The following is a 19,474-nucleotide window of genomic DNA, read 5'->3' as shown; positions in this document are numbered from 1 at the left end:
TGCTTAGAGCCATTCAGCAATGTCATATATTGCCTGTCATTTAAGATTATTGCCAAATGGGATGAGTTTTTCCCATATCAATGCAGAACACAGGTACAAGGAATCTACTTCACATAAAAAGTGGGGCTAGACTATATTTGCATGATATCCCCTTATCCCTGCCTTTACCTCGCACCCAAATTATCTTATGATGAGCAAACCGAGACCCCGAAAGGTTTTTTTTAAAAATTTGCCCCAAAAGCCTCTTTGTAAAACCAGAATCAGACTCCAGGTATCCTAAATTCCCATCTAAGTGTTACAAATTTCTGACTCACAGTTCCTGACAGTAAAGTATTTATCCTGAACTAGAAACTCAATGTTAAGTATACTTGTCTGGGTATTTAAATGGTTGTTATGTTTATATACCTAAAAATTTGATTTTATGGACACACGATGGGCTAAACTGCAGTTTAAGTAAAAATTCATAAATTTACTCAAAAGGAGAAGTATTCAAGATAGGATAATCAAGATTTTATGTGCATACAGATGTGTATATGTATATATTTATATATGTATGCATGAACTGAATGGGGGCATACGTTATATATTTCTAACACAGTCTTCAGCTTGCTGGCTTATAAAAATGTATTTCAGCTTTTCCTTGATTTACATTGCTGTAAAAAGTGAATTGTGATAGATTCCTGATCTTTGCTGTATTTTTCAATTTTATATTCCTACCAAATTCCTGAGTTTGTTAAATTAAAATGTATCATCATTATTGTATTGCCAAGTTATGGCAATATACTGTGCAGCGTTATTTCACCATTTCTAAGAAGGATTTACTTTACTGAACACGTAAGCAGCCAGCCTTCTATTAATAAATTCTGCCTTGGCATCCTGATGTTCCACCATGTTCATTTTGGTATCATCCTGGGGTACCATCAAGACTGATGTTTTTTTTCAGGGCAAATAAACAAAAAAAGTTTGCCTGCCTTTATTATTATATGCATTAGGTCACATCTGGCAGTATGACAGGGATATGTAAAAAGCCCAGAAATATAAATCACAGGAATGGGAATTCATCCTGTGAGGCTCTAAAGAAGCCAGTGATCCAAAGGCCAACCTCCCCTCCAGGTGACTCTTAGTATTCCTGATTTGTTAAAAAAGACCCTGACATATTAAAAGGTGCATCTTACATGCACCTTTTGGGTGCTGCTGCTCTTTCATGAATTAATGATCAAATAGTCCAGAAGTAAACATTACCAACATTGAGATTTGAGCCCAACTTTACAAGAGTTCTTTCAATAATAGAGACAAAAGGTTATCTGCCTAACCATGTACCAGTACAAAGTAAATAAATAAATAAACCAGAGTACACTCTGATAAGCATCCATAGCTTTCACTTTTTTTTTTAACAGAATTAAGTGCAGACAGATTCAACATAGAGCAAAATGAAATTTGCCATTATATCTGCTACACTCAAGGACTGATAGCTATGAATAGTGTGTACAACTAAGTGAACCTGCAGTGAAGAAATTTTATTCCTTATCCCTTGGTGCTTTCCTGAGTTAAGGAATAAACACCCTGAGGGCTGCACTTCCAGCAGGACATCCTGAGACTCCTTACCAATTCCCAAGGAATTCCAAAGCAAAGCAGAGATGAATACCCTCAGAGGATTCTAAAAACATTGAGAAGGACCACTAGGCCACAGAGGTACACCAGAAGCAAGGACTATTAGGACCACATTGGAACATCCTGCTGACATCCCAGAAAAATAAGTCATCTCCTTGCCTGCTTTTCCCTACCATCCTCAATTGCCACTTCTCTCCTGACATCTAACTCAGACAATGGCATAATTCTGAGAGCTGGGAAGGAATAATGGAACTTCCAAAGAGTTCCAGCACGTGAGGCACACAACCAGGTTCTCATAACCAGACTGCACATTCCCTGAAGGTAGGGACTTTGTTTTGTTCTCTGCTATATCCACAGAATCTAGAATACTGCCTGACATCTCATATATAAATGCTTAATAAATATGTGTTGAATACTCGAATGAATGAATCAACAAATGTCAGAGGGCAAAGACCAGTAAACGGGAACTCTTATTCTCTGCACCATCTTGTGTACTATTTTCCTTCCAGGCTCAAGCAAGCTGGAAATCAAAGGAAAGCACAGTTGTTCATTCTAAAGACTTCACTCACCAAGGACTAACTTGTGTCTCCATCCACTAGCCCTTTCCAGTTGCACAATCCCCCTGTTAGCCACAAAGTCTTAAATAACTGGGTTTGGGTATACCAATACCTCATAAGCAAATAGCACATTAGTCACACTGCTGAATCCGGCATCTTTCCCATGGCCACGAGCTAGAGGCCTCATCCTCATCACTGACAGGCCACTGAGAGACCAGGCAAGAGTGTGGATAACTTATCATGAACTCTAATCTCTATGAAAAAAGTCAGCTTAGTCTCCTCTCTTTCAGACATAATATCCAAAATTTTTTTTAAAAGTCCGACTACCTCAAAATCTCCACTTCAGTGTTGCTAAGTATTGGGCTGGTAAAAGACCAGAGATCCAGAAATTACACCCTAGAAGCCCTTGGACCAAATCCAGTCTGCAGCCATGTTTTGTTTGGACCATTTAGAGTTTGAAAAAAGACAGCCAACACTTTTTGTTTTTAAATCAGGAGATTGTAGATGAAAAATGGATTTTGACTACTTGAAATAAGAAGAACTGACAATGCTGTTTCTGAAATGCCTTAAGACAACAACCACGTGGAGCAGAATTGTACCCACTGCCTCTGGACAAGCATGTGTTTTACTGTTCACCATGGTCCCTACTTTTCTATGGCTTCTAAAACCCAATCAACTTTATTCATTTCTATCCCCAGTCTCTGATCTGGTGGGAGGAAGGAGAAGGCAAATTGATGAGATCCTGTTTAAATTCTTTTTCCTTTATGGCAAGCCAATCATCAATCTCATTTTCATCCTGTCTCTTTCAGAGCCAATAGGAAGATGGAATAATGACATGAGTAACTGAGAAGAGAAGGGTAACTCACGTGGTTCTCTGAACCCATCCATCCAACCATCTCATTCAACAACATGTATTTACTGCCTGCCACTTTTCAGGTGCTCCCCTATGTATAGGATACATCAACTTCCTGCCCACTGCTTTCAAAATGAGAACATAAACAGCTTCTGTGTGAAATCTAAATCTAGGGCTCCTCAGGACAGGAAGCCCCAAAATGACTTGTGGAAACAAAACTGCTGCAGTGCGTCCTAAGTGGGCATGCTGGAGAACAGGGCAGGCCACGTCGGACACTGAGGGACAGCCTGTGCTGCTGAGTGCAGCCTCTCTGCTTCCATGTCACACCCACTATTTCACAATTAAGTGAGACTCCAGGCTGACAAAAGTATCCATTTCAGTAGAAAACTTTAAAAACATTTCAAAGGTATTTAAACAGCTCCACAAGAGAATACAAGTCCGTCTTGCTTCCAGAGATTCTAGAGTAGGTGAAAACAGTTAAGACTTTCAACTTTAGCTCAGTGTTCTTCACCTTCCATAGGTCAAGTCCCTCCTAATTCTGAGCTCCTCACAAAGCCTCCCCTGCTGATGCCAACCCACCTTGGCAACTTAAGTGAACTAAATGAGTACCCCATGATTCAGCACCCAAGCCTACATCCTTGACGGTTTCTCTGAACATCTTCTTGCACTTTGCAAACAAGGACTGTTTTCCATGGTCCCAAGAGCAGAGCAGGGTGCATGCAGGGTGTAATAAAATACTCAGCTTCACATGCCTAACCACATGCTCATTCATGGTTGTCTCACCAGACTCCAGCTACCTGCAGTGCACCCTGATGGCCCCTCTGGGCATACACCCCACCCTCAGGGAGGCAGTGCTTGAGTGCAGACAAGAGCAGAGCCAGAGACGCCTCCCAGCCTGGCTCGCTAACACTGCCGTCGTGGTTAGTGTACCTTGTCAGGTGGAGCCTAAAGCAAGTAAATAAAGAGCATCTAGGGAAAAGCCTGCAAAACCTTCACCCATTCAAGGCCACCTGGATAGCATATAGTTTATTTTCTTCATGCTTCCTTTCCTCCCACTTCAACACCAGTGATGCTCCACAGAGACTGCTCCCTTGCCTGGTGCTGGAGCAGAGCCACAGTCGACTCACAATGGATGTGCAATGTGAGCAAGAAATAAATCTCTCTAGTATGCCATGGAGACTTTTCAGCCATTTGTTACTGCAGCATAACTCACAATTAATACACTAGTCAGGTAGAAGACATTAAAGGGTGGCAGGTACTGGCCCTTCTAAGTCTGCCTTGTGGGAATACAAGCCCAGCTCTGCCAGACTTTCAAGCTGTTTTTTTTAAATGTTGGCAATTAATTTGATTGTATCCCCCAATAATATTGTGTGGAGCAAACAAAACCTGCCTATGGGACACCAGTCTTCAACCTCAGCCACTGGCTCTTGGCATTTGCAGAATGAACACATTCAGGATCATGCCATACAAATGTACTGATATGTGATTTTGAATTACATAGTATGAAGCTGGTGTGCAGAAGCAAATACCGTAATTCCTGAGGCTTCCTAATGGACCACTTAACATCCCACCTCAGTGCAGCTTGGTTGTTCTCTGCATCCTTTCAAATGCTGAAATTTTCATTAAGGACCTGAAGAAGTCATTTGGCTTTTTCCACTTACATTTCATTGCATTTTGATGAAGACTTGATCTTCACTTGTCTGTCTGGGCTGGATGCGGCTCCTGCCGACCTCCATAACCACACCACGCTATCTTACCCTTTTCTCTCACTACGCTCCAGACCAGTGAGAAAGTATAGTCCATGGACTAGTCTTAATATAACTAAGACTGCTGCCGGCTGCAATGAGATTAAAAACCTGGTCCAGATTTCAAATCAGCTATGTTACTAAGCATATTCTTTGGTTCAGTTGACTTTTTTTTTTTAATATGGTAAGTCTTTCTTAAGAAGGAAATGGTGCACAGATTTACAGCCTGGTGCAAGCTCCTTATCTTGTCACAGACTGCTGCTCTGCACAGCGCAGTTCCAGCCATACCAGCCTCCTTTCTGTTCCTCAAAAAGTGCCAAGTTCCTCCTCATCTCATTCCCATTTGTACTCACCCTCTGCCAGGGAAACTTTCATCTCAATCTCCAAATGACACCCCTGAGGCTTTCCCTGCATACCCTCTCTAAAGTAGCCTGACACCCCCCCCCCCAGTATTCTGTCACATCACTTTATTTATTCTCTCCATAGCATGTATCACTGTAATCGTCCTTTCTGTTTATTTGAAGCTCCTTTACTGTCCTTATTCATTGCTATCTCCAAAGCATCTAGCACTACTAGAAGGCACTGCAACATTTGTTGAAGAAAGGAACGAGGGGTGGAGGGAAGCACAAATGAGTATGTCCCAGGCTACATATCTGTGAATGCTGTGAGTGCCCAGGAAAACCAGCAACATCTTTAGTGACTCATTGTCAAGAATCAAAAAGACTTCACTTTCCTGGGAGGGCTGCTGTACTTCTACCCCCAGAGAAGACTTGCTCAGAAGAGCTTTAGAACTCAACTCCCCCTCCACAGCCTTTTATGAGAGCCTTGTTACTGACTGTCAGGTGTCTTCGTGGTGTTTTTCCATCCGGTGCTGAGGGCATGTGATGGGAAGGTTGTTAAAGTCATCTGGTATGTGTCACAGCATAAGAGCTTCAAATGACTCTTTGAATCATCCAAACATAGCACAGCCCCTGCTAAACTGGGGCTCCAAAAATGAGCCATTTTTCTGGCTGAAACAAAAGTCTTGCTGGTGGAGCAATAACAGCAAAGAGAGCCTAAGTGGCTACATTGTATGACGGCTGCAACACTTCCTACCCTGAGGGGCCAACCTGGGGCTGGAATCTAAACTCTCTTGCTGCTTCAGAAAGAGTCAAAAATCAGATGCTGCAGGGCCTGATGCAAGGTATCACAGAGTAGTAGGGACTGAGAACACTTGGGAGCACATGCCCCAACTCAAACCACAGTGGTTAGCTAGCTCGAACAAAACACTACAAAGAAGGAATCTAGGCCCAGAAATTGTCAGCTCTTCTGCATTTTTCAAGAGATAACTGGAAATCTGAATGAGGGTGTGGATGTATACAAGTATGATATACATCAAATTCAACCCAAATGCTATTTATTTAGTTCACACTATGTCCAAGTCACTGTCCTAGACATCTACATATGTCCTAGATACAGCTATTTATCAAAAATAAAAAGGAATACAAGCTGGGACCCATGAACTCAAAAAGCTTTAATCTTATCAGAAAACCAAGGTATATTCTTAAATAAATAGAACATAAGACAATTTGGGGAGTGCTATGTATTAAGTAAATGCACATAAGGCACAAAACAGCCCTGACAGTAAATGCTACATGTGTTGGCTACCAGTTATGACCGTTTCGACTGTTAACAGCATTATTACATTATCATTACAACCATGATCTCAGGATTTCTCTTGACACGATGAAAAGGAGAAGGCTAGCTGAGACTCTTGCACACATTAGGTACTCAGCAAACACTAGCTGAATGAATGAATGCTTGGTTAAAGAGCAGCATTTGAGTTGGGACTTGAGAAGTAAGGAGGATTTTAACATGTGAAGAAAGGAGGAGTAGGCAAAAGGAACAAAGAAGCCAGAAGGATAAGGCACCCAGAAGCATGAACAAAGTTTGTTTTGGTCACAACTTGAGAAGGAAGACTAGGAGGCAAGGAAGGAAAGAGAAACTCACCATGGAGAGCCCTGAATGCTACTCAAGACCCCATGCAGATCACAAGAGACACTCGAACTCAATGGAAAGCCTACTCTGCACAGCCTTCCAGATTGCATAAAGGAATAAGACAAAAGTGAGGCTCATTTTCAAAAGCAGTCCCAAATGTCAGATATTTAGGACACAGACCACAGTTTCATGTGCATACATGCTTTTATATAGTTTACATCATGCTGTACTAGTTCTATGGCCTCAGGCATTATACTTAACCTTTATATTTCCTCATCTGGAAAATGGGGGTGACAGTTTCATCAACCACAAATGGCAGAAATGAGATCATTCACATAAAACACTTCAAAAAGTCTCTGGCACAAAGTAACATGCTCCATAACTGTTCCCTACTTTTTATGATTTGTGGTGGTGTATTACACTGAGAGGTGAAACAGGAATACTCCTTACCTGGACCTCTAGGGTCTGTGAGCATTGGTGCTGGTATGAGACCTGTGATATAATCTTTTATGCTCTAGGAGGCTACATGCTGCTCCAGAAGCCAGGGGATATTCACTGAGACCTGTGGTCCAGCCCGGCTCCCACAGCCCACCAAGGCCTCAGGGCTCCAGCGGCCCCTCTCTTTCACTCTTGCCCCTGGACAAACGGGCCTCCATTCCCAGCCCACAAACAAAAAGTCAGCATCCTGCTAGAAAAACCACCTCTGTCTCCACCACACAGCCCCACCCTTCTCTAAAGCCAGTCACTAACTCCTTCTCTAAAGAAGGAAGGTCCCCTCTTGACACAATGGTCTCCCATCTCATTCTTGTTTCTCCAAATCCACTTCCTCTGCTCCACAAGAAAAGAGAAGTGGTTTTCTTGTTGTTGTTCACAGAGGCGTAAAATGTGTGTGTATCTGGGGTGAGGAGTGAATGTTGAGTCATGGGCAACTTGTATCCAGACATGGTTTTTTATGAGTTGGATCCACAATTACACCAACAGATTAAAATAAAAAGATTTTGATTCCTGGATGATTTATCTACCTCTTGATCATCAAATACAGTACTCAAGTTCACAGCTTACCAAGTCATAAATGAGACTGAACTTCCTGTAAATATCAAATCAGATATTAAAATGGAGAGCTGCCTCCTCTGTGTACAGCCTGGGCAGGGGTCCAAACCAGGAGCATGCTGACTTACAGACAGCCACACTAAGGATCCGGGATCACAGACAGCAAAGTCAGGGCCACAGTCAGGACTGGTGATATGTGTTCTCACGAGGACACTGGGAGGATTTTGAAAACAATAACCTAGAGGCCAAGCTGAGCTTGACAACCAACCAGTTGGGATAGGAGGTGAATCAGGAAACCGGATTCAGGATTGTTGTCTAATGCTTTCTCAGATGCCTGAGTCTACTTCTATTACATCATCTTCAAATGTGGCAGCTTTTCTCCAGGGGCAACTTAAAGGCACCTCATGCCTTAGACATGAGTCCATTGCAAAGTACAAAGTACCTCAACAACACAGGTTGTTTTCAATGGTACTGCTAAAGAACAGTAAATGATGGCTGATTCATCAGGAATCACTCAGAGCCTATTTGCTTTTCACAAGTGTCTGCTCAACTGTTTTATCCAAGGGAGGAGGCATTCTTAATTTCAAGGCATTGCTGCTTCTATTTCTTTGCTACCTGTAGTCAATAGGGACAAGAAAGAGCATTAGGCTCTAAGGATTTATTTTCTCCTGACTTTTCTAGCTTTCCAAGTACTGCAAATTTTTCTTGCTTTTTGTCTGTTTAAAAACAGAGTGATAAAATGTAAGTACCAGTTAAAGAGAATTTGTCCTATTGTCATAAAATTCTCCTGCACAGCAAAGGAAACCGTCAACAAAATGAAAAGACAACGTAAGGAATACGAGAAAATATTTGCAAATCATATATCTGATAAGAGGTTAATACCCAAAATATATAAAGAAATCATATTAACTCAACAGCAAAAAAACCCAAACAACCCAATTTTTAAATGGGCAGAAGATCTGAATAGAAATTTTTCCAAAGACAACATACAAATGCCAAGAGGTACATAAAAATATGCTCAGTATCACCACTCATCAGAAAAATGCAAATCGAAATCACAATGATATCATCTCACACCTATCAGAATGGCTTATTAACAGAAAACAAAATGAGGTAACAAGGGTTGGTGAGGATGTGGAGAAAAGGAAACCTTGATACACTGCTGGTGGGATTGTAAATTGGTGAAACCACTATGCACAACAGTACAGAGATTCTTCCGAAAATTAAAAATAGAACTACCATATGATCCAGCAATTCTACTTCTGGGTATCTACCTAAAAAAATGAAAACACTAACTCAAAAAGGTACCTGTATCTGTGTTCACGGCAGCATTATTTACAATGGCTAAGAGGTGAAAATAACCTAAGTGTCCACTGATGGAGGAATGAATAAAGAAAACATGGTATATATGTATACAATGGAATATTATTCAGCCATTTAAAAAAAGGAAATCCTGCCATTTGTGACACGTATGGAACTTAAGGGCATTATGCTAAGTGAAATAATTCAGATGGATAAAGACAAATACCGTGTGATCTCACTTATATGTGGACTCTAAAAAAGAGAGAAAAAAACTCAAATATGGAGAACAGCCTGGTGGTTGCCAGACATGGAAGGGGGGCAAAATGGGAGGTGATCAAAAGCTACAAACGTCCAATTATAAAATAAGTACGTCCTGGGGGTGTAGTATATAGCATGAAGACTATAGTTAATAATCCTATATATATATTTGAAACTTGTTAAAGGAATAGATCTTAAAAAATTCTCACAAGAAAAAAATTTTTCTGAATTTATGTGGTGGTAGATGTTAACCAGACTTATTGTGGTGATCATTTTGCAATTCATACAAATTTTGAATTATTATCTTGTACACCTGAAACTAACATGTTTTGTGTCAATTACATCTCAAAAAAACAAAAAATTCTCCTGAAGATGTTAAGCTAGCAGAGGCAGTATGGAGATGTGGAACAGGCACAGGCTTCTCAGTGTGATAGCTCTGGGTTCATGGTCTGACTCCCTGTGACCTTGGGCAAATTATCTTTCCATACGTAGATGGACTACCAATCCGTCTCTGCAAGGGTGTTTGAGGATTTAAGATAATATATGTAAAAGTCCTTGTCCAGTAATGGTAATTATTATTACAGTGATCAAATAGACTTTTGACCAGAAATTGCCAGGGCGCTCACAGAATCAGGCTGCATACTGCAGACAGAGCAAACGAGTCACTTTGTGCTGTGGCAGGAATGCAGCACAGTTGGGTAGGAACAAAAGGAAGCCATGCATGAGGGGCAGGGAGCAAATGGACTGTGAGAGAGAAATATGCTTTATCTTTAAATGCGTCTCATAAATGCTCTGAAAACTATATACTAAAGACATAGGTTTCATATTGTTTGTAGCGAAAATGAACAGTTAGAAAAAAAAAAAAAAGAGGTCTTTCCATCCTTGACAAATGGAACTGAAAATGTCTACCTTCCCCTCCTCGCCTAAAGAGAAGGGGAAAAAAAAACAGAGAAATTTGCTTTTGTCTTAGAAGATGTATAATGCTTATGACACCTTGTTATTAAGTACATTGCCATGACTTTTGAAAATGAATTCTGCAGGCTGGTATTAAATCAGAGGTGTGCTTATTGCCTGTACTATTGAGGGGAAAAAAAGTACATCTGTATCCCTTTATTTGTCTAAAATCCTAAACATCCTGTTGTCATGGAAATACATTCCCTGACCATCAAATATGAGATGTGTCTGTGTTCTATGTAAAGAGATTTCCAGTATTTTTCACACTTGCCAAGCCCATACAGAAAAAAGCTGATTATTCAGGATTCAGACATAATAGAAGCATCTGGCAAAATTAATCCACTAGCTTAAACTGAAATGGAATTGAAAAGAGATATCTACAGAATAACAAGAAGGAGGGGCGGGGATAAAATCAAAGAGTAAGGGGGACCTAGATAAGACATGCCACAAGATAAGACTGCATATTTCTTCCTTGTACTTTTCTAACGCTGATTAGGAAGGGTTACTGGTCAGAGTTCTTGGCTGAAAACAAAAGAAACCCACTTGCCTAACCTGAGGAAAAAGGAGTTCACTGAAAGAATGTCAAGCAGCTCATAGAATCCAGGGAAAGGCTGGAGCTTTGGGAAACAAGCACAGATCAAGAGAAGTTGGGAGACTGGAACTGGAGCCAGCGTCATGTCACAAGAGAAGCCTGGTTAGGGAGACCCTGCAACTGTCAGAGACACTCAAAGCCACCACTGCTGTCAGTGGTTTGAACACAAAGCTGTCCTTGCTTCTTTGTGACACTCACTCCAGACACAAAGTCCTGGATGGGATGGTCAGATAGGCTGGGCTCAGGTTGTCCTAGTGCCCAGGAGTCAAAAGGATATGGCCTTTTCAAATTTCTACAATTAGCATTTTCCACCTCCTACCAGACTCATCAAACAAAAGGAGGCTTGGCTATCAGGCAGCATCCCCAAAGTATAGAGGTTCCCCACAGATGGTGTTCTTTTGTGTTTATGGTTTATATGCGCTACCTTCAGACAACACTTAAAGAGGCTAACAGTAAAAGCACAATTTCAATGGAAGTGGGGCGAGGGGTGAGGGGTGGGGTGGAGGTGGAAAGGACGAGAACTTATAAGTCATGGAAGAAAACCAGAAAGGCCTTAGGAGATTGGGGCAGAGAGTGGCTAGAAGGAGAAAGGAAAAAATTGTTTTCTGTTATTTCTGTTACTCTTTCCCCTCATATTCTTCCTGTTTTTCTCTCTCCCTCCTCCTATACAATTTCTTCCATTTTCAGTAATGTGAAAAGGTATAAAAAGCCTCTTCCAACCCATATGGTTTCTGGAACTTGTTCTTCAGTTATCCTGAAGGTTTGTTGAGGTTTATATATAAAGGACTACATTGACATCTTGACACATGACTGGCCAAGATTTTAACAGAAAAATCTTCCTAGTCTCTCCAAGAAACGATGAGTGACTGAGTCAAGGGTATCTCAGGCAAAGTTAGCATCACGTGCAAAAGCATGTAGGATTGAAACATTCAGTGTACAAGAGGATGCACAAGATGTTTGAAGTGATGGAAATCCAGAGGGAATCAAGGAAGAAATGAGGCTGGAGCTAGGGACTAGGAACAATAAATGGAGGGCCTATTATGACTATCTACAGGCAAGTGGGAAACAACGGAGGGGATTTAAGCAGGGAACTGAGAGAATCTGGAAGCAGTCGGGTGGATAGATCTGAGAAGCATAAAACTGCAAGCAAAGAGGGCTACTGAAGGCATGGCAACATCACAGATGAAAGATGAGGAGGCCCTAAATGAAGGGACTGTGGAGACAGAGAGATGCTAGATCTAAGGACCACCAAGGAAGAAGGGCTACGAAATGTTAGCGGTTTAATAAACCTGTGAGTTAACCTAGTGTGCTGCCACTGAAAGAGATTTATGAGGATCTGAGAGGTAGACTGAGAACAAGGAGACCACAGGGTCATAAAAGTCACCAGAGGAGGAGAGAAGCAAGATGGAGGAGTAGAAGGACGTCTGTAGCTCAACCTCTCCCACAAATACACCAAAACTCACATCTACGGACCCACTCAGCCAACCAGAGCACCTGCCGAACTCTGACAGAACATCGCCCTGTTTGAAAGACAAAGACGCCAAAAATCTGGTAGGAGAAAAGGAAAAAAGAAAGAAGAAAAAGCAAAAACAGTGCGGGACTGATCCCGCGGGGAGGGAGTGGCAAAGGGGGACTGGTGCTCATTTGCTGAGTCTCCCCTCTCCAACGGAGAGGCCAGCGGGACGGAGGGGGAGCCTCTGAGGCTCAGATCTGCCCCGAGCACCCCTTGACCAACAGAACTGAGTTAAAAGGGTGCAAAGGGTCCCCGCAACACCCAGCCAAGACATAAGCCAGCAGCTGCAGCTGGGACAGGCTGCCTGAGCCGGGCAGAGGACTGGGGCAGCTGTACTGAGGCAGCCCCAGGGAACTGCAGGGTGCTGCACATTGTGGCTGGGAGGGGATACGGAGCAAAACAACCTCAGTCCCCCATAAATTGCGAAAAAAAAAGCAAAGCAACACGGCTGGTGTGCCCTGGGGGGAGGGGCACCATAGCCTTTGTCTCCTCAAACCTGCACTGCCATTACTGGTGCATCTCGGGAGACGAGAGGTGGGGTGCAGCCACAGCCGCCATCTCCTCCTGTGTGCAATGCCCGGCGGGGGCGGGGGCAGGGCCAAGACCTGAATCCGCACCGAGGGGCTCCTCAACCTCCTAGGCAGGACTGAGACATTTTTACAGCCCGAGGCAGATAGGATCTATCTGCCCTGGCACCTCAGAGAACTTACGCCACCAAGACAAACAAGGAGCTGAGATTTGGCATGGAGCAGGGGCAGGACTGTTTTGCAGTCTTCCCCGAGCCCGCCTTCGGAGCGCCAACCCGAGGCAGAGAGGGCAGCTGCACAGAGCAGTGGAGAAACCAGTGCTGGGAAAGGGTGGGAGGTCACCCTTCTTCCTGGCAGGAATGCAGCACCTGACCAAGGTGCTGGGAGGGGGCACGATCCACCCACCTGCCTCCCCTGCCCAAGCACAGCATCTGACCCAGTGTTAGGAGGGGGTGCAATCTGCTAGATGACAGCCACTGGGAGCAGCACAGACGAAGGCACCAACAGAGGGCCTCTGCAAACAGCAAGTTGAGTTCGTGAAACGGCAAAGACACAAAGACCTCTCAATAAAATCATTAAGAGCACACCATCTCCAGGAGAACTAGATAACTGATACTCCTTAAGCCACAGTGCCAGAAAGATATGAGCAATATGAAGAAGCAGAGGAACCACTCCCAATTAAAAGATCAAGAGAAATCCCCTGAAAGCATGATCAAGGAAATAGACACTGATGGCCTACTAGATCAAGATTTCAAAAAAGAACTGATCAAAGTACTGAAAGAACTAAAAGAAATAGTGTTTAGAGATATAAAATATGTCAAAACTGAAATAGAAGCTATAAAGAAGAACCAAGTAAAATTAGTAAACTCATCTGCTGAGATGAGAGCTGACCTAAAGGCTGTACAAAGCAGGCTAGATAATGCAGAGGAATGAATAAGTGACCTAGAAGACAGGACAACAGAAAGCACCCAATCAGAACAGCTGAGAGAAAAACAAATTAAAAACAATGAAAACAATATAAGGAACCTATGGGATAATATAAAGCATGCCAATCTACGCATAATAGGGGTTCCAGAAGGGGAAGAAAGAACAAAGGGGATTGAAAAGTTATTTGAAGAAATCATGACTGAAAACTTCCCAAACCGAAAGGAATCTGATATCCAAGTACAGGAAGCTCAAAGGGTCCCAAACAGGAAGAACCCAAACAGATCCACACCAAGACACATCATAATCAAGATGGCCAGAGTCAAGGATAAAGAAAGGATCCTAAAGGCAGCAAGAGAAAAACAAAGAGTCAGTTACAAGGGAACCCCCATAAGGCTCTCAGCTGATTTCTCTACACAAACACTACAGTCCAGAAGGGAATGGCAAGATATACTCAAAGTCCTGAATGAAAAAATGATGCAGCCTAGGACACTCTATCCAGCAAGGCTATCCTTCAGAATAGAAGGAGAGATAAAGAACTTCACAGATAAGCAAAAACTACAAGAGTTTAGCAACACTAAACCCATGCTAAAAGAAATATTCACAGGTCTACTCTAAATAGAAAAGAAGCAGGATTCTACAAAAATAAGAACTTGTAACTGGAATGGAGATAATTGCCATGAATTACAAAAAGAATAAACATAAAATTGTAAAAGAAGACATCTAAATCATTAAGAGTGGGAGAGGGAAGCAAGGAAAGCCACTGTGGAAAACAGCACGGAGATTCCTCAAAAGACTAGGAATACACTTACCGTATGACGCAGGAATCCCGCTCCTGGGCATATATCCAGAAGGAACCCTACTTCAAAATGATACCTGCACCCCAATGTTCATAGCAGCACTATCTACAATAGCCAAGACATGGAAGCAGCCTAGATGTCCATCAACAGATGACTGAATAAAGAAGATGTGGTATATTTATACAATGGAATACTATTCACCCACAAAAACCAACAACATAACGCCATTTGCAGCAACATGGATGTTCCTGGAGAGTGTCATTTGGAGTGAAGTGAGCCAGAGAGAGAAAGAAAAACACCATATGAGATCGCTTATATAAGAAATCTAAAAAACAAACAAACAAACAAAACATAAATACAAAACAGAAACAGACTCATAGACATAGAATATAAACCTGTGGTTGCCAAGGGGGCGGGGGGGTGGGAAGGGACAGACTGGGATTTTAAAATGCAGAATAGATAAAGAAGATTATACTGTATAGCACAGGGAAAAATATACAAGATCTTGTGGTAGCTCATAGCGAAAAAAAAATGTAACAATGAATACATACATGTTCATGTATGACTGAAAAGTTGTCCTCTGCATTAGAATTTGACACAGCATTGTGAAGTAGCTATTGCTCAGTGAAAAAATGTAAACAAAAAAAAAAAGTGTATGCAGAGATTTTTTTATTTAGAAAACAAAAATAAAACCATATATTCTGTTAAAAAAAAAAAAAAAAGTCACCAGAGGAGACAATTTTAAATGGAGATGGATATCCACAGCATAAACGCTTACGAAAAGGTCAAGTAAGTTAGGGGCAGAAACATGTCTGTTTAGGTTTGATACTTGTAAGGCTTTTAGACATTTTGGTAAAGGCACTGTAAGTGGTTTTAATAAATATAAGGGTTACCCCAAACTGGGAAATATATCTCAAAAAGTAGAGACCATGGTGAAGAGCCCAGCACCCCCATCCTGTATGGTAGATTCAGGGAGAGGTGAAAAGGCCTGATCTTGTTTTACCACCCAAATATTCCTCTTTCTCCTAGTTACAGCATCTTGATTTTTCTTTAGAGAGCGAATCCTGTCAGCATCTACTTGGTTGAGTATGGACATTCCCTAACCCATATGAACACATGACCCTGGCCCAGTCAATCAGAGGATCCCATTCCCTTGGCTACAGCAATGGATTCAGACATGAGCCCATAACCCAAACCACACCATGAAGACACAAGTGCTTTACTGTTTATTTGTGTGTGTTCTTTTTTTTTTTTTTTTTTTAAACATTTTTCATTTGATTTGGGTTGGTGTGAGTTGGGTTTGTTTGTTCATTTTAAAGCTTTGGGGTTCCTTTCTTCTGGAATTTTTAAATCTGTAGGATATATGCCTGGAGATGCTGGAGACCACCAGATGTAGAATATCTACCTAGGAACAAGGCCAACACAGAGGAAAGCAGAAATGAGAGATGGAGAGGAGGGCAGGGGATGAGAGAGAAAGAAAGACTAGATTCCAGTGTCATCATTCAAGCACCTAAAACCAACTGTACTCATATACTTTTCAGTAAAATGAACCAACAGAACCTCTTTATTTTTACTTAATCCATTTAACGTGGTTTTCTGTCTCTTCTAACCCAAAGAGCCCCATTTAAAATAGTATATGTTGGGAGGTGTTAGAAGCAAACTAGTCTCATTGCAGCCTTACCTGAGGCCAGCTCTGATTACTTATTTCCAAGTCTGCCTTATCCCCACTTCCACTCCATCAAGTAGTTTAGGGGCCTTATCATCCAACTGCCTCATGGTTCATCGAGAAGTTGTGAGGATACTTGCAGAATCTAGCTGCTTCAGCCTGAGTCAGGACCATACATGGATCAAGGTTTCTGGGAACCAGCACTGAAACTAGAGATATAGTACAATTCCTAGAATTCTTAAAGCAAGGACTCCTGACTGCTGCTGTTCGGCAGGAACTCAAGGACCAGTCCACCCTTTCTGCTAAATAAGTCAACATCTGAAGTGCAATTACCATAAGAAAGGGAGCCCCAAACCCCCGCCTCTCCGCATTTAAAGTGGTATCAGGGCTCTTCTATCACAGTTGTACAAGCCACGCAGTGCTCGACTCCAGGGGCAGCAAACACTGTTCAACCCACACAGCCATATGCAAAGATCCTGGCAGATACTCACTAATTAGCTAATTAGCATTAGCATCCTAGGCTCTCCAGTACAGAGAGATTCCGCATCTGTGTCAACTACAGAGCAGGCTGAGAAGAGTGAAAGAAGCCATTGGCAACAGCTCAGACAATAAAAACCTTCAGCATTCCAGTTGCCTGTGTGAAACCACCCTGTCCCAGTCCTCTGAACTGAGTGTAGGGCAGGGCTCACAGTCAAGATTAACTCAGTCCATCCTGGTCTGAGCCTCTGTGCCATTGTTTTCCCCAAGGCAACTAAGTTAAGCAAACATCAAATAAAACAGCTGTTCCTCAAAAAGGAATCAGATTTTTGGCAATCGTGTTATTGAGTCAATTTACGTTAAATAAAAACCAGGTTGGCCTAATTTAAATGTGAGCCAGAATCAGATTTTGGGGACTTTTGTAAACCCTCAGGATTCCGTGGTGCCCCTTACTCTTCCAGCCGTGGGACACAGTAAAAACAGGTTCACACAACCTCCTCATATGCAAGTTAAGATAAGAAATGTCCAAAATCTTTCCCAGGACTGATGATACCGAGTCCACCATTTGTGATGTGAACAATGTGTCCAATGAGGCCCAGATACAGGTCTTCACCATAACCAGCATTATGTGGGAAGTAGAGCTGTCTCCAGCTCCCCAAAGCAGAGAGGGGTCTCAAGGACCAAGTAATCAACCCCAAATCTCAACTAGAGCAACACTGTGGTAAGGGTACTCTTCTTTTTCACTCAGGGAAACTAAAAATCTATTTTTCTTATGTCTTCTGTGAAGCTGCAAAACATTACAGAAATAATTTTCTCCCTAACTGTGACCACCATAGGCAATCTATTTGCACTCACAGGTACAACCTGATTGGGACTTCTGTTTGTTTTAAACCAGTGAGAACTTCTACTTGTAGCTCATGATCTCCTCACTTTACTTGCATTTTTTCTAAGTAACAGAAGCTTTCACCTTGGATGATCTAGCCCTTAGACATCTGTACTGGTCACACGGCACAGACCTTTCTGAGGTGGCACTGCTCCAAAATGAAAACTGCACTTGCAGTTGGCAGTGGCCCTTGTCCTCTTTCCGTCTCACTTACCATGATGGGCTCGCCCAGCCCAACATCAAATATTCTGCTAGTTTACATTTGTGCAAATCCAACAGAAAACCTTTTGATTCCCTTCAGTATCACAGAGGTAGGGATTATGGCTAGACGGTAACAGTAAGAATAGCTACCACTTATTAAGCACCTATAATGTGCTTTACAGATACTATCTCTAATCCTAGAATAATCCACCAAGAAAGGCAGCATGAGCCTAATACAAAATTATGTGGTGTTACAGCTGAAATTTAAACTCACATCTAAAGCCTGCGATCTTAGGTCATGGACTTGTTCACTAGGTCAGCTCAACCATAGAAAAGATGGGCATGTTTAGCCACAGAAAACTGGAACTTCAACAGCTTGACATCACACAAAGCCCCACGGTGACTGGTTTGGAGATCCTGACTATGCCAAAGGAATGGTTACTGATAGATTTACGATAGTTATGCACTAAGGGATGAGGTCTCACTGGCATGGTCACTAAGTCCTGGTAACATCATTCTCAGTAAGGATGGAGAGGGAGGTGATGGCCTATAACAGATCAACACAGCAATAGCAAAGAGCAGATGCCAATCTTCATGATGGGATCCAGAGTCTAAAGGCAGTCAAGTATACGATACTTAGACATAGAACATCAAGTTGAAGAATGAAGCACCTGAATGGAACTCTTACGAGGCTCAATATTTCCTCCCTGGTAATGAGAAGCAAGATTTAGATAGCCATAACTACCTGCCCATGACAAAGCATCTTCTAGAAACCATACTGATGGTTTTATCAATGTCACCATGAGTATGTAGAAGATAATGGGTATTCCTTAATGCCTGACTATCCTTCACACCTGCAGTTCAAACAAGTAAGCACCAATTCACCAAAAATATCTGAATAGTTATGGTTCTTATAACACTTTTAATATAATGTTAGAAGATAATCAGGAGAACAAAATAATTAGCATTACATTATACTGCAGATAAATTTGAATAAATTTGAACTAATCTAAGTTGGAAAAAAATTAGACTAATCCTGGAATTGCCTGAATTTCAATAAAAAAAAAAAAAAAAAAGAAAAAAACTTAGATTTTGGAAAACAAAACACCTCCATCTGATTCTAAAACTGAGTGTTAAAATATTAAGAATCCAGAAAGGTGTCCTAAAATAAAAATTAAATCTTTTTTTTTTCCAAGAAGTTCAGCTGATTTTACCATCACATAAAAGACAAGGTCACAGTAAAATAACGCATCTTCTATTTTGAAAGAGAGAGAAATAAATTACAATATTATCAAACATATGCTTTTAAAAACCATAGAGTAATATAATCTAATAAGAGAGATTCACAGAACTGTAAAGAGTTGAAGAGTTGGGTGGTTGGGGGTTCACAAACACTCTGAAGTCTTCTGTGTTTGTGCGTAAGTGCAGTTGGTGGGAGGAGAGAAAGAGAGTTCACAACATCAGATTCTCAGAGGAGTATGTGACTCAAACAAAGGGGTTACAACTGACTGCAGTAAAGTATAAGAAAACTTTTAAACACTGTCAATTATTGGAAGCTCTATCTTTGATTGGGGTCCCAAACAA

The sequence above is a fragment of the Camelus bactrianus genome, chromosome 11, assembly GCF_048773025.1.
Source record: "Camelus bactrianus isolate YW-2024 breed Bactrian camel chromosome 11, ASM4877302v1, whole genome shotgun sequence".
Classification (NCBI taxonomy): domain Eukaryota; kingdom Metazoa; phylum Chordata; class Mammalia; order Artiodactyla; family Camelidae; genus Camelus; species Camelus bactrianus.
This window is presented reverse-complemented; position numbering follows the sequence as displayed.